Here is a 15,657-nt window from a genome sequence, read left to right on the forward strand (position 1 = left end):
GTTGACGGTATTCTTAAACCCTTTTAAAACTTAATTAAAAACATGCAGGAAAATGCATAAAATCTAAATGTACAACTAAGAACTTTTTATATAATAAGCATTCCTATAACCATATTTAAGGTGAAGAAATAAAAATTGTTATATGTTGAATATCCCTATAACCACTCTCAAGGTCAAGAAATTAAATGTTATGAGTAGCCTGAAAATCCCATCTCAATCACAAACTGCTCCTTTTTTCTAAAGGCAACCAGTATCCTCAATTTAAAGGTAATCACTCCTTCACTTTCTTTGTAGTGTTACTACCTAAGATACATACCTGAATGAAATAGTTTGATTTTGTCTCTTTTTGAGCATTATGTGGATGGAATTGCACATTATGTATTAATTTAGGTCTGGCTTCCTTTGCTCAATATTATACTTAAGAGATTAATCCATATTACTGTGTATATCTGTAGTTCTAAAGTATTTTCAGGATATGAATATACTGCAATTCATATACCAGTTTTCCTTCTAATGGGCATTTGGGTAGTTTCCAGGTTAGGGCTTTTATGATCAATGCTGCTATGAATATTCTTGCACATGTCTCTGAGTTCACATATGAATACATTCTTGATGTATATATACCTAGGAGAAGAATTGCTGAGTTTTGCATGACTTTAAATTGCTAGATAATATCAAACTGCTTTCCAAAGCAGTTTTATAAATTTACATTCCCTCAAAGTAATGGTATGAGTTTCTCTATATTCACACTAACACCTGGAATTTAATTTTATCCATTCTTTTGGATACAATTCATTGGACCTTTAAGTTGCTTTTCTTGATGACTAAAGAAATTGAACTGCTTTTCAATTGTTGATTACACATTCAAATTTCTTCTTTATTCAAATCTCTTGCATTTGGGGAGGGTTTCCTTATATTTTTCTTATTGATTTGTAGTTCTTTTTTTTTTTTTTTTGGTTATAAGTCTTTATAATATATTTCAAATATATTTTCTGACTTTAACTCACTTTTTATGATCAAATTTTATGACAAAGTATTAATTTTGATGAATTTTATGATTAGTGACTTTTTTGTTTAAAATATTGATATACCTTGAAGTCATGAATATATTAATCCATATTAACTTTTATATCCTTTAGTGTTTTGATTTTTGTATTTTCTATGTCCATGCGGAAATTATTTTTAAGTCATGTGAGTTGGGGTTCAATTTTCCTTTTTTCAGATAAGGACACCCAATTGTTTCACTACTTTTACTAAAAAGACTATAATTTTCCCCTTCTCAGCAATGTTCCCATTGTGTAAAATTAGATGTCCATAGAGTCTCTTTTAGGTATCTGAATTTTATTCCATTGGCTTAACTGTCTGTCTTTGTAACCACAACCAACCACACTCTGCTAAATACTGTAACTTTACATGAAGGAATTGTATCTGTAGAATAAGTCTTGCCACATTGTTCTTCCTCAAGGGGAATCTTTTTGTGCTCAATTTTTATAAATAATCTTGATAAGATTTAAAAAATCTATTATAATTTGAACTATATATTAATTTCAGTGAAGTTGACATCTTTTAAAAATGAGACTTCCAAACCTGACCATAACATTGCCCCTCATTAATTTACTTTTAAATTTCTCTAAATAGTATTTCATAGTTTGTCCAAATAGATGTTATGTTACTTTCATTTGATTTATTCCTAGATATTTTATACTTGAAATTTTATTTTATATTATTTATTTATTTATTTATTTATTTATTTATTTTTAAAGATTTTATTATTTGAAAGAGAGAGAGAACAAACAGGGGAAGCAGCAGAGGGAGAGGGAGAAGCAGGCTCCCTGCTGAGCAAGGAGCCGGATGCAGGGCTAGATCCTAGGACCCTGGGATCATGACCTAAGACAAAGGCAGACACTTAACTGACTGAGCCACCCAGGTGCCCCTATTTTTGAAATTTTAACTAATATTTTTAATATTTAATTTTCAACTTTTTCTTCTTGCAATAGACTAATACAATGCATATTTGTTTATTTTTATCCACTATCTTATAAAGTCATATTAATTTGAAACTTATTCTATGTATTCTTTCGAATTTTGTACAAAGTCAATCATGTTATTTAGCAAAGTGAAATTTTATTTCTTCCTTTTCAATATCTGTAGCTTTCTCCCCTGACTTACTTCACTATCTAGAACCTTCAGCATTATATAAAAAATATAAAACTAAAAAACTGGCAGAATACTGAAGGCTTTATTACCTAAGTACAGACCCAGAATTGTCAGTTTACACTTGCTTCAATTTGCATGTTTTTGCATTTTTCTAATTCATTTGAAATTCCAAGTGAAAAAACAAAGGGGAATATGTGACTGATCCCAGACTGAGGATTTGTGGAAAGGGGCTGATGAATTAGGACTCTGTGGAAGGAGTACTTTGGATGGTTTGCATGGACTGCTGGCTCCATGGGAAAGCAAGTGTTCTCATTCTGAAGAACATAGGCTGACTAAAAGAAGGAAAGATATAGAGCAGGTTTTGATGGTGATGAATGTTAGTTCTAGATTGAGAAATTTTGAAAGAGATGAGTTATGTATGGAAAGACTGCTTTAAGAAGAGCACTTCTGAAAAATTTATGGTTAAGATAAAATCTTTTGAATTCAAATATCGAGATAGGGAAACTGAAGAGACTCCATTTTTAGGAAGACTCTATCTCAGCTGTTTTTCTGCTGGGCCCCATTTGCTCATGTTCTGTATTTCACCTTGCATCTGAATAAACCAAAGAAGCTATATTCCACTCAAAGGCGGAAGCAAGAGAATTAATCATTCTCTGAATTTTGTCCTAGGTCCCAAACACCTGATGACATCTAAGAAGAATTGGATCCCCAACATGTTCTAAGACATTAAAACCTTGGCTGATGCTGGCATTGATACACTCCACCTTTGATGATTTATGAATTAACACCTATTGTCCACCTGTCATGCACCTTGAATCAGACCCTACCCTGGATTCCTGAAGGAACATATACCCTGGACCCCTTTCCAATATAAACCCCTAAACCCAGTGACAGAGATTCACTTTCCTTTCCTTTCCTAGTCACCCTGATACTCCATCTACCATACTCATCACTTATGCTATTCAATAAACTCTGTTTTCATTTCCTCCGGGTTCATGTTTGATTTTTATGCTTCTTGAAGCCAAGGGCCCTCTTTCTGGTCCTGCAGGATCCCTTCTGGGTCCTCAGACCTGGCCTGCTTATGTCAGTATGAGTCAAATTCTAGTTCCCTCTGCATGATGAGATAATTTAGACAATAATGATTTTATAATTAACCCTATTATATAAAGAATAATTTTGCTTCTGGTGAAGAGTAGCATTCTGTAGATCAATGTTCCCACTACAAACAACTAGAAAGCCAAATAATATTTAAAACAAAACAAAACAAAATTATTTAAAGATGATAAAGAAATAGTATCAGAAACAGGATTTGAGGGACCAAGATTCCAGAGTAAATCATTCTTGGAAAGATGAACCAGCATTTAGCTACATTTTTTTCCCCCTCAGGATTTTTGCTAATGCTAGTTACAATGTAATGGACTCAGATTCCAGGTAAATAGTATAGATGGAAGTTCACTGAAGTAGGTAAGAGGCAGAAAAATTAAAGCCTAAAGAGACAAAAAGAGATAGGAGCAGAATACAGAGTTGACATCGTTCTGGTTGCTATTACTGCAAAAAAACAAACAAACAACAACAAAAAAAAACTTAGCATCTTCAAGCCATTTATTTTGAAACCATTTTGTTTTGCATATGAGTTTACATATTGGGGTTCAAGAAAGCTTCAGTTGGGCAGCACCTGCTTGGAGTAACTAATGTGTTTGTGGTCAGTTTTCAGCTAAGCTACAGTCATCTGGTATTAGACTAGGCATCTAATATGTCTTAATCTCATGGCTGTATGCTCTCTATCACCTGGGAGTGCAGCTGAATTGGTGGTGGTCAAAGAACCTGTATAAGTCCTTCTCTAGTGTTGCAGTCTTGGGGTAGTCATATTTCTTTCCAGGAGAACCAAATGAAATTACAAGTTGTTGTATAACCTACTGCCTTATTTCTGCCACACACTGTTGAAGCTGTCACAGAGCACCCAGATTCAAGAAGACAGGACAAATACCTCACCTCTCAATAGAATGAGTATCAAACCATTTGCAGAGATATTATAAACCATCACAAATACTCTACTTAATTTTTCTTTAAGATATTTGCTGAATTATAAAGTTATGCCAGGTAAGAGGCTAACAAAATATGCCTTTGTAAAGAATGAGATTGGCTATCTCCAGTGAGATCCAATGAATAATCCAAGATCTTATTTGGAATTCCTGGAGGACTAAAACTAGGTGCAGCAGGCAAAAAAAAAAAAAAAATAATAATAAAAATAAAAATAAAAAACAGAGTTTCATCAAAACAGCAATTAAATAGCACATCAAAAGAATCATACACCACGACCAAGTGAGATTTATCTCTGCTATGGAAGGATAGTTCAACATATGCAAATCAACACCACATGAACAGAATGAAGGATACAAATCATATGAGCATCTCAGTAGATGCAGAAAAATATTTGACAAAATTCAACACTATTTCACAATAAAAACTTTCAAAAAATTAAGTATAGAAGTACTATACCTCAACGTAATTAAAGTCATATATGAGAATCCCACAGCTAACATCATACTCAACAATGAAAAGCTGAAAGTTTTTCCTCTAAGATCAGCAAAAGAGAAAGGTGTTCAGTCTTGCCACTGCTATTCAATATAGTACTAGAAGTCCTCACCAGAGTAATTAGGCAAGAAAAAGAAATAAAAAAGCATCCACTTTGGAAAGGAGGAAGTAAAATTATCTTTGTTCACAATTTACATGATCCTATATACAGAAAACTCTAAAAATGGCACTAAAATGGTTAGAACTAATAAGTAAATTCAGTGATATTGCAGGATTTAAAAAATCAATGTAGGAAAATCAATTGCATTTCTATACACCAACAACAAATTATGAAGGAAGGAAGGAAGGAAGGAAAGAAGGAAGGAAGGAAGGAAGGGATGGGATGAAGGAAGGAAGGAATGAAGGGAGGGAGGAAGGAAAGAAAAAAGAGAAAGAAAGAAAGAAGAAAGAAAGAAAGAAAGAAAGAAAGAAAGAAAGAAAGAAAGAAAGAGGCAATCCTATTTATAATAGTAACTAAAAAATTCCTTAGGAATATTTTAGTCAAGGAAGTGAAAGATCTGTTCACTGAACTATAAGACACTGATGAAAGAAATTGAAGAAAATACAAATAAATGGGAAGATATTCCATGTTTATGGGTTGGAATAATTAATATAGTTAAAATGCCCATAATACCCCAAATCATCTACATATTTGATGCTATTTCTATCAAAATTCAAATGACTTTTTTTTTACAGATATAGAAAAAAAAATCCACACATGATAATAGTCAAAACAATCCTGAACAATAAGAACAAAGCTGGAGCCATCACACTTCTTGGCTTCAAAATATATTTAGAAATCTACAGTAATCAAAACAGTGTGGTACTTGCATAAAAACAGACATTTAGATCAATGAAACATAATAGAGAGCCCAGATATAAATCTACTTATGGTCAACACATTATGGTCAATATAAAGGAATATTATTCAGTCATGAGAAAAAAGGAAATCCTGTCATTTGGAACAGCATGGCTAATCCTTGAAAATATTATGCCTAGTGTAATAAGCCAGACACAGAAAGACAAATACTACATCTCATTTATATGGGGAATTTTAAAACGTCAAACTCTTAGAACTAGAGAATGGTGTTTTCCAGGGGCTGGAGGGTGAGGGGAATGGGGAAATATTGGTCAAAGGGTACAAAGTTTTATTTATGTAAGATGAATAAGAGAAGAAGCTCTACAGCATGGAGACTATAGTTCATAATATTGTATACTTGAAATTTGCTAAGAGAGTTGATATAAATGTTCTCACACACATAAAAGAGGGTAACTATATGAAGTGATGGTTATGTTGATTAGCTTGCTTGTGGTAATCATTTCACAATATATGCATGTATCATATGAGTATATTGTATACATTAATGTATACAATTTATATTTGTCAATTATACGTCAGTAAGTTGGAGAAAAGCCCAGCACATCAACTTAGATAAAAAATAATTGTGTTAAAAACCTCTTTATCTGTGGGGGGTGGTACAAGATGGTGGAGGAGTAGGAGACCTGGATTTCGTCTGGTCTCAGAATTCAGCTGGATAGGGATCAAAACATTCTGAACACCTACAAACTCAACAGGAGATCGAAGAAAAGAATAGCAACAACTTTCTGAACAGAAAAGCTACCACTTTCTGGAAGGTAGGATGTGCGGAGAAGTGAATCCAAGGCAATATTCGGGAGGATAGACAGCAGGGCAGGGGGCATCTGTCAGCCAATTCTGGCAAGTGATAGAGCCGTGGAGCACAAAATTGGAACTTTTAGAAGTCTGCTGTGCTGAGGGACGTCGCTCCAGTGGCTAAGCAGGGGATGGAACCCTCATGGGACAGTGTAGTTTCAGGACCCTCGGGGTCACAGAAAGACCGGGGGTGCTGAGTGCGGCAGAGCTCCCAGGTATCTGAGTGGGGAAGCTGGCTGCAGAGATGGAGCTGAGGAGCAGGCTCTCAGCTCGGGGTTGCCATAAACTGTGATCCGAGGCACAGTTGGGCCACTGCTCTTCCAGCAGGGACCCAACAAGTGGCAGATCCAGGGAGACTCCCCTTCCTCCCCTGGGAGGAGCAGCGTGGGAGCACCCCGCAGGGATCTTTGGGTTGGAGACTCCACACGGGGTTGTGTGCCAGAGATAGAAACGCTTGGTCACAGGCTGGGTGAGCATGGAGTGTGGCCAGAAATGGGGAGAAGGGAGTGATTGACTGCTTTTCTCTGGGGCGCTCTGAGGAACGGGGCCCCGAGTTCTCAGCTCCTCCGGGGCAGAGATTGGGAGGCCGCCATTTTCACTCTCCTCCTCCAAAGCTGTACGGAAAGCTTGCAGGAAACAAAAGCTCGTGAGAGCAAACCCAAGCAGATGACTTAGCCCGGTAGGGCGAGGGCAGGGCAATTCCGCCTCCAGCAAAGACATTTGGGAACCATGGCAACATGCCCCTCCCCCAGAAGATCAGCAAGAACCACCAGCCAAGACCAAGTTTACTGATCAATGAGAATGGCAGAATGCCAGCACTAGGGGAATACTGCACATAGAATCTATGGCTTTTTTATCATGATTCTATAGTCTTTCAAAGTTATTTTTTTAACTGTCTTTTTTTTTTGAATTTTTCTTTTTCCCTTTTTCAGCCAACATCTTATCGATCCTTTTTTAAAAAACATTTTTATTTTTAATTTTTAGAGTCATATTCTATCCCTTCATAGTAGGTACCCATATTTTTGGGATATATATATAAGTTGTTCTCTCTTTAAAATTTTGAGATAGAATTTCTTCTAATAGATCAAAATATACCCTATATCTCTAGTGTATGGCTTTATTCTACTCTCCTGCCTGATCACATTCTCTCCCTTTTTTCTTTTTTTTTTTAAATCCTCTTTTTTTCTTTTTTCAAACAACTTATCAATTCCTTTTAAAACATTTTTTATAATTTGCATCTTTACAGTCATATTCCATCCGTTCATCATATCAACCCTTATTTTTGTAAATATATAAGTTTTTCTTTCTTTAAAATTTTGGGAGGCACTTTCTTCTAACAGACCAAAATACACCCAAAATCTAGTGTGTGGCACTGCTCTATGCACCAGTCATATTTGATCATATTCTGTTTTTTATTGTTTTTATCTTTATCTTTATCTTTTTCTTTTTTCTTTCTTTCCCTTTCTTTTACCTGGCTTCAGGTCTTTTCTGATTTGTTTAGAGTATATTTTCTGGGGAAGCTGTTACCCTGTTAGCATTTTGTTCTCTCATTAATCTATTCTCCTCTGGACAAAATGACAAGGTGGAAAAAATCACCTCAACAAAAAGAACAAGAAGTAGTACCGATGGCCAGGGACCTACTCAATATGGACATTAGTACGATGTCAGAACTAGAGTTCAGAATCTTGACTTTAAAGATACTAGCTGGGCTTGAAAAAAGCATGGAAGTTATTAGAGAAACCCTTTCTGGAGAAATAAAAGAACTGAAATGTAACCAAGTCGAAATCAAAAAGGCTATTAATGAGGTGCAATCAAAAATGGGGACACTAACTGCTAGGATAAATGAGGCAGAAGAGAGATTCAGTGATATAGAAGACCAAATGATGGAAAATAAAGAAGCTGAGATAAAGAGAGATAAACAACTAATGGACCACAAGGGCAGAATTCAAGAGATAAGTGATACCATTAGATGAATCAACATTAGAATAATTGGGATCCCAGAAGAAGAAGAAAGAGGGAAGGGGCAGAAGGGATATTGGAGCAAATTATAGCAGAGAACTTCCCTAATCTGGGGAAGGAAACAGGCATCAAAATCCAGGAGGCACAGAGAACCCCTCTCAAAATCAATAAAAATAGGTCAACACCCAGACATCTAATAGTAAAACTTACAAGTCTCAGAGACAAAGAGAAAATCCTGAAAACAGCTCAGGAGAAGAGATATGTAACCTACAATGGTAGAAACATTAGATTGTCAACAGACCTATCCACAGAGACCTGGCAGGCCAGAAAGGACTGGCATGATCTATTCAGAGCACTAAACGAGAAAAATATGCAGCCAAGAATACTATATCCAGCTAGGCTGTCATTGAAAATAGAAGAAGAGATAAAAAGCTTCCAGGACAAACAAAAACTAAAGGAATCTGCAAATACAAAGGAGGCCTACAGGAAATATTGAAAGGGATCCTCTAAGCAAAGAGAGAGCCTAAAAGCAACATAGACCAGAAAGGAACACAGACAATATACAGTAACAGTCACCTTACAGACAGTACAATGGCACTAAATTCCTATCTTTCAATTGTTACCCTGGATGTAAATGGGCTAAATGCCCCAATCAAAATACACAGGGTATCAGTCTGGATTAAAAAACAAGACCCATTGATATGCTGTCTGCAAGAGACTCATTTTAGACCTAAAGACACCGCCAGATTGAAAGTGAGGGGGTGGAAAACCATTTACCATGCTAATGGACACCAAAAGAAAGCTGGGGTGGCAATCCTTATATCAGACAAATTAGATTTTAAACAAAAGATTGTAATAAGAGATGAGGAAGGACAGTATATCCTACTTAAAGGGTCTATCCAACAAGAAGATCTAACAATTTTAAGTATTTATGCCCCTAACATGTGAGCAGCCAATTATATAGGGCAATTAATAACAAAAGCAAAGAAACACATTGACAACAATACATTAATAATGGGGGACTTTAACACCCCCCTCACTGAAATGGACAGATCGTCTAAGCAAAAGATCAACAAGGAAATAAAGACTTTAAATGACACACTGGACCAAATAGACTTCACAAACATTTTCAGAACATTCCATACCAAAACAACAGAATACACATTCTTCTCTAGTGCCCATGGAACATTCTCCAGAAGAGATCACATCCTAGGTCACAAATCAGGTCTCAACCGGTACCAAAAGATTGGTATCATGCCCTGCCTATTTTCAGACCACAATGCTTTGAAACTAGAACTCAATCACAAGAGGAAAGTTAGAAAGAATTCAAATACATGGAGGCTAAAGAGCATCCTCCTAAAGAATGAATGGGTCAACCAGGAATTTAAGAAGAATTTTAAAAAGTCATGGAAACCAATGAAAATGAAAACACAACTGTTCAAAATCTTTGGGATGCAGCAAAGGCCGTCCTAAGAGGAAAGTAGATAGCAATACAAGCCTTTCTCAAGAAACAAGAAAGGTCTCAAGTACATAACTTAATCCTACACCTAAAGGAGCTGGAGAAAGAACAGCAAATAAAGCCTAAACCCAGCAGGAGAAGAGAAATCATAAAGATCAGAGCAGAAATCAATGAAATAGAAACCAAAAGAACTGTAGAACAGTTCAGTGAAACTAGGAGCTGATTCTTTGAAAGAATTAACAAGATTGATAAACCCATGGCCAGACTTATCAAAAAGAAAAGAGAAATGATCCAAATCAACAAAATCATGAATGAAAGAGAAGAGATCACAAGCAACACCAAAGAAATACAAACAATTATGAGAACATATTATGAGCATCTCTATGCCTGCAAATTGGATAACCTGGAAGAGATGGATGCATTCCTAGAGATGTATCAACTACCAAAACTGAGCCAGGAAGAAGTAGAAAACCTGAACAGATCTATAACCACTAAGGAAATTGAAGCAGTCATCAAAAATCTCCCAAAAAACAAAAGCCCAGGGCCAGATGGCTTCCCAGGGAAATTCTACCAAACATTTAAAGAAGAATTAATACCTATTCTTCTGAAACTTCCAAAAAACAGAAATAGAAGGAAAACTTCCAAACTCGTTTTATGAGGCCAGCATTACCTTGATCCCAAAACCAGACAAAGACCCCATCAAAAAGGAGAATTACAGAGCAATATCCTTGATGAACATGGATGCAAAAATTCTCACCAAAATACTAGCCAGTAGGATCCAACAGTACATTAAAAGAATTATTCACCACGACCAAGTGGGATTTATCCCTGGGCTGCAAGGTTGGTTCAACATCTGCAAATCAATCAACGTGATACAATGCATTAACAAAAGAAAAAACAAGAACCATACGGTCCTCTCAATAGATGCAGCAAAAGCATTTGACAAAGTACAGCATCCTTTCTTGATCAAAACTCTCCAGAGTATAGGGATAGAGGGTACATACCTCAATATTATAAAAGCCATCTATGAAAAACCTACAGCGAATATCATTCTCTATGGGTAAAACCTGAGAGCTTTCCCCCTAAGGTCAGGAACATGGCAGGGATGTCCACTATCACCACTGAGATTCAACATAGTATTAGAAGTCCTAGCCACAGCAATCAGACAACATAAAGAAATAAAAGGCATCTAAATCGGCAAAGAAGAAATCAAACTCTCACTCTTTGCAGATGATATGATACTTTATGTGGAAAACCCAAGAGACTCCACCCCAGAACTGCTAGAACTCATACAGGAATTCAGTAAAGTGGCAGGATATAAAATCATAGCACAGAAATCAGTGGCATTCCTATACACCAACAACAAGACAGAAGAAAGAGAAATTAAGGAGTCAAACCCATTTACAATTGCACCCCAAACCATAAGATACGTAGGAATAAATCTAACCAAAGAGACAAATATCTGTACTCAGAAAACTAAATTACTCATGAAAGGAATTGAGGAAGACACAAAGAAATGGGAAAACGTTCCATGCTCATGGATTGGAAGAACAAGTATTGTGAAGATGTCAATGCTACTTAGAGCAATCTACACATTCAATGTAACCCCCATCATGTTGGTGGGGATGTGGAGAAAGGGGAACCCCCCTCCACTGTTGGTGGGAATGCAAGTTGGTGCAACCCCTCTGGAAACCATATGGAGGTTCCTCAAAAAATTGAAAATGGAGCTACTATAAGATCCAGCAATTGCTCTACTGGGTATTTACCTGAAAGATACAAATGTAGGGATCCAAAGGGGTACGTGCACCCTGATGTTTATAGTAGCAATGTCCACAATAGCCAAACTGTGGAAGGAGCCAAGATGTCCATCGACAGATGAATGGATAAAGAAGTGGTAAATATATACAATGGAATATTATGCAACCATCAAAAGGAATGAGATCTTGCCATTTGGAACGACATGGATGGAACTGGAGGGTGTTATTGTGAGTGAAATAATTCAATCAGAGAAAAACCTGTATCATATTTCCTCACTGATATGAGGAATTCTTAATCTCAGGAAACAAACTGAAGGATGCTGGAGTGGGGGGTGGGGTGGGAGGGATGGGTTGGCTGGGTGATAGACACTGGGGAGGGTATGTGCTATGGTGAGTGCTGTGAATTGTGCAATACTGTTGAATCACAGATCTGTTCCCCTGAAACAAATAATGCAAAATATATTAAGAAAAAAAAGAAGAAGATAGCAGGAGGGGAAGAATGAAGGGGTGGAAATCGGAAGGGGAGATGATCCATGAGAGACCACGGACTTTGAAAAACAAACTGAGGATTCTAGTGGGGAGGGGGGTGCGAGGATCGTTTAGCCTGGTGATGGGTATTAAAGAGGGCATGTTCTGCATGGAGCACAGGGTGTTATGCACAAACAATGAATCATGGAACACTACATCAAAAACTAATGATATAATGTATGGTGATTAACATAAGAATAAAAAAGTCAAAAAAACCAACAAAACAAAACAAAACCAAAAAAACCTCTTTATCTGCTTAGCTTTTTGAAGGAAGAGAAGGCCTTTAAAGTATTTCATACGCAGTGTCCAGATTTCAACAAAATTTAACAGCAATCAAGTGAAAATATCCTTTTAAACAATAATAATAATAATAATAATGAACATATTTAAGGTGAGGTCTATGATCTTAATAGAAAAAAATCAAAGAGATGAAATATTATGAAAAGGGTAAATATGTGGGTATATATTAATAAATATTGACTATTCAAATAATAATATTCAAATTCAATAATAATATATTTAAACCATGAATAGAATTCATATCAACAATAGCACAAAAGATGTAAAATGGTCTAGAGTCCTAATATTGTCAATGGAACAGAAAAGGTGATATATTAAACTTTTAAAAGGTAAGGTTTATTCTGTAATCTTTCCCAGAAATACTAAAAGAATAGTAAAATATAAGCATTCTAAAATTGAACAAAGGAATAAAGGGAGCATAATGAAATGTGTTTGCTTCATACAAAGATGGTAAATAGGGGAGAAAAATGAATATAAAAAAGATAATTCAAAAAATATAGTAATCAATAGGTATATTTACCTCATAACAGAAAAAAGAAAAATAATATACCTGTAATTTCAATATAAGCAGATGAAGAGATTAATAAAATTGTATCCCTATTAATGATTTAAAAACTTAAATCTTACCAAACAATGAATGTAAAGAAGCCTACTTAATCTGATAAAGAGTATAAATTAGAGAGCCTACAGCAGGCATTTTGTATGGTGAATTTTTAAAATGTTTTTCCCTGAGAGGGGGAAGGAGAGAAAAATTCCTGATATCAATACTTCTTCTATTCAACATTGTACAAAGTTCTTAGCCTTCAATATGGAAGAAAAAAAGTAATTAGAGGGGATTAAATTTGTAGTTATGTTCATATGAAATGATTGGAAGGATACAATAACATTTCTAATAATATAAATATATTATTTGAATTAATAGGTAAATGTGGTTAGATAACTGGGTAAAAAGTAAATATAAAATAAATTGTCTTTTGCGTATTGATAAAAAATGAGAAATAATGAACTCAAAAAACGTAAATAAAATCAAACCAAATGATAAAAGGTGGTTACATTCTCAGAATTTTTTTTAAAGCCTTAGGTAAATGAAAGAACATACCATTTTCCATTGACTGGGAGACTCAATATTGTTAAGATGTCAATTTTCCCCAATTGATCTAGATATTTCAAAGCAATCACTATTCGAAAAATACTGGAGATAATTTTGAAGAAGAATATAGCTGGAGGACATCACTACCGGATATCAAAAAATATTACAAATTTGTAATAATTAGGAAAATATAGTATTTTTATAAGGAGAGAGAAATGGATTAATGAACAGAATAAACCATCTAGAAACAGACCCATATATTAACTTTGAGAAACTTGACACTGTAGTACATTGGAGAAAAAAATAATCTTTTCAATAGCCAATGTTTGGTCATTTGGATATTAATATGGGGAAAAAATAAATCTTGACCTTTACCATACATCACATACATATAAAAAATCAATTTCTTATGGATGTTAGATCTAAATGGGAAATGTAAAATGAATAAAGCTACTAGGAGAAAGCATAGGATACTATCTTCATAATCTTGAGGTTTATGATTTTATTTTTAAGTTTTTAATCTGTGTGTAGTTGACCCACAATGCTCCCTTAGTTTTGGGTGTATAACAGTGATTCAGCTTTTCTATATGTTATGCTGTGCTCACCACAAGTAGCTGTCCTCTGTCACCATAGAGTACTGTTTATTATGCCTTTTATTCTTGTGACTAATTCATTTCATAATTGTGGGAATTCACAATGCCTGGTTAGCTAAGATATGATAAACATAATCCTCCTTGGGAGACGCTAGTTGAAAAGCAAAGGAGTGACCAGAAAACTGGGTCTCCTTTGAAGTTTTCTGGGCTGAAAACAGCCAGATCCTAATTGTAGCTCAATGCTGTCCCCCAGGGGACAGATGCTTAACTTAGGTTAGACATAAATCTTTAATAGTCACCTGCCCCTGCGTACAAGTCACAAACACAGATAGTTCTAATCACACAATGCCCATAAATGTCATTGCCCTTGTTATCGAAACTCTACATTTTTTTCTAATCTTGATTCTTTGGTAACATGCATGATAAAAATGGAGGTAGAGTTTGGTTTGGGGCCTTTCTCCTCTACAGCATTTGATCCCCAGGCCCTCTCCTTTCTCCTACTTAGGTGTCTGGAGTAATCTTTTCATTTGCCATCTCAGGGTTCGCTGGCTAAACCCGACAGTTACTGCAAATCTGTATCTCCCACACCCTTTCACCCATTTTGCCCATCTCTCATCTTCCCTCTGCAAACCATCATTTTGTTCTCTCTATCCATAGGTCTGATTCTGCTTTTTGTTTGTTTATTCATTTCATCTTTTTTTTTTTTTTTTAAGATTTTATTTGACAGAGAGAGAGACACAGTGAGAGAGGGAACACAAGCAGGGGGAGCAGGAGAGGGAGAAGCTGGCTTCCCACAGAGCAGGGAGCCCAATGTGGGGCTTGATCCCAGAACCCTGGGATCAGGACCTGAGCCGAAGGCAGAGGCTTAGTGACTGACTCACCCAGGAGCCCCTTGTTTCATCTTTTAAATGCTGCATATGAATGAAATCAGATAGTATTTGGTTTTCTCTGACTAAATTATTTCACTTAGCTTAATACCCTCTAAGTCTAACGATGTTGCCACAAATGGCATGATCTCATCCTTTTTTATGACTACATAAAATCCTATTATATAGTGGCCATTGTAAATAATGCTTCAATAAACATAGGGGTGCATAAATCTTTTTGAATTAGTATTTTCATTTTCTTTGGGCAAATACCCAGTAGTGGATTAGTGGATTATATGGTATTTCTATTTTTAATTTTTTGAGGAACCTTCCTACTGATTTCTACAGTGGTTGCACCAGTTTGCATTCCCACCAGTGGTACATGAGGGTTCCTTCTTCTCCACATCCTTATCAGCATTTGTTATTTCTTTTTTCTTTCCTTTTCTTTTCTTTCCTTTTCTTTTTTCTTTTCTTTCTTTCCTTTTCTTTTTTCCTTTCTTTCCTTTTCTTTTTTTCCTTTCTTTTCTTTCTTTCTTTCTTTCTTTCTTTCTTTCTTTCTTTCTTTCTTTCTTTCTTTCTTTCTTTCTTTCTTTCTTTCTTTCAGGTGTAGGATTTAGTGATTCATCACTTACATTCAACATCCACTGCTTATCACAAGTTCCCTCCTTAATACCCAACACCCATTTAACCCATCCCCCCACC

The sequence above is a fragment of the Mirounga leonina genome, unplaced genomic scaffold (assembly GCF_011800145.1).
Source record: "Mirounga leonina isolate KUSES-001 unplaced genomic scaffold, KU_Mleo_1.0 Mir_106, whole genome shotgun sequence".
Classification (NCBI taxonomy): Eukaryota; Metazoa; Chordata; class Mammalia; order Carnivora; family Phocidae; genus Mirounga; species Mirounga leonina.